The 1,617-nt window shown below is 58.3% G+C and overlaps 1 long non-coding RNA gene across 1 annotated transcript; it reads right to left on the reverse strand.

Moving 5' to 3' along the window:
* Positions 1 to 257: 257 nt before the first annotated feature.
* Positions 258 to 1,611, reverse strand: LOC119295763. Its single transcript, XR_005144223.1, has 2 exons — positions 904 to 1,611; positions 258 to 692 (listed from the first exon to the last, which is right to left on the reverse strand). It is a non-coding gene; the product is annotated as an uncharacterized LOC119295763 (long non-coding RNA).
* Between the last annotated feature and the right edge of the window lie 6 nt (positions 1,612 to 1,617).

The raw sequence follows: 1,617 nt of genomic DNA on the forward strand, positions 1-1,617 counted from the left end.
CCCATCTGAGCTTCACACCAGGGCCATCAGTACCGCACACGTACGCGGCATTTCTAATGTCAACAGCGAATTGCACGGCGGCTCTGCTACCGCGCACAGCAACCCTCCGACAAACTTTTTCTATTACTGCGTCCAAACTACTAGACAAGACTAGTGAACTTCATTAATTTAACTGCATTATTTTTCTTTTTAATTAACGATGCTCGAACCATCATTTTTATCTCTGCATTTAAAAAATTGCATGCCCCTGCAATCCGTACTGCAGGATACCACAAGGGAACCACAAATATGATGGAATTAAAACATACAACAAAGATGAACTACTAAAAAATAAGTATGTCGCCGTCCACTCTAGTGCAGTGCACTTGTCTCCCGCTGTGCGCAAACAGGTGCAGGAGAGAGCTGGATGTGACGGCCGTAGACTACACGTTTGGTTGAGCTGCACTGCACGCCACGCTCGACGGCACCGCATGATGCGCTAACTGGAAAGGGGCGCCACACCGACCGCTCTTCAACTTTTTGATGACCTCATTTGTGGACTGCACAGGTGCGGTCGTTGGGCTGCAGGGAAGGGGTGCCCGCACCTTCACTCTGTTGCGAGAGGTTGTGGACGAAGTGAGCTGCAGTTTGAACAAAAAAAATCCACCCATGCAGATGAAGTGAGCTGCATCGACACGGGAGCGCTGCCGAACCTGCATACCAGAGGAGGTGTGGGGAATCAGAGAGGAGCCATCACCGGCGAACTACATCTTTGTTTTTTGTCCACTGTCGTGCTACAGTTGGTGTGTTTGCTGTGCAGTGCTGCACTACGGGCCATCAGAACTCCAGGCGCCGGAAGCAAACTACAGCAACTACCAAGACAAACATCATTGAGAGAGGGAGTAGGAGGAGGATGGGGCCTACACTCTCTACCAATGGGCGGAACTGCACTGCATCGTGGCGGCCGTGCAGAGAGCGCCTAGGTCGCTTGCGAACTGCAAAGAGTGGCGGAGGGGAGGCGAGCCCGATGATGTGGTGAACTGCACTGCATCAGTGTCGTCGGCCTAACGGGAAGGGCCGGGCATGGCGCTGGCCGGAGCCGGAGGGAGGGGGATCATGGGAGGCCCAACCACCATGGCGGGGCGGCGCTCGGGATGGCCGGATCCAACAATGACACATCAAGGGAGGCCGTGGATGGCTGGATCCATCGGCGGCACGATGCGGGGAGGCCCTGGATGACTGGATCGATCGACAGCGCGACGGGGGGAGGCCGTGGATGGCTGGATCCATCGGGGGCGCGTCGCTAGGAGGCCATGGCTAGCCGGAATCCGGAGGCGTTGGCCATGGCGGGAGGAAGTGCGAGGCAGTGGGGAGTCGTGACAAGTAGTGCAGCAGGGCTCTGGCGGCACATGGCGCGGCGGGGCAGGGCTCTATCGGAGCGTGGTTGGGCGGGGCTCCGGCGGCGCGTGGTGGGGTAGGGCTCCGGCGGCGCTTGGTGGTGTGGGGCGGCTCGGGGGCCAGCCATAGGTAGGGTGGATCCGGCCGAGGCGACTAGCAAGAGATCCGGTCGGGGCTGATCTGGCTGAACGGATGCTGCATCTGACGCGAGAAGCACGGCGACGGCCGGATCCAGAGTGG

The sequence above is a fragment of the Triticum dicoccoides genome, chromosome 4B, assembly GCF_002162155.2.
Source record: "Triticum dicoccoides isolate Atlit2015 ecotype Zavitan chromosome 4B, WEW_v2.0, whole genome shotgun sequence".
In the NCBI taxonomy this organism is placed as follows: domain Eukaryota; kingdom Viridiplantae; phylum Streptophyta; class Magnoliopsida; order Poales; family Poaceae; genus Triticum; species Triticum dicoccoides.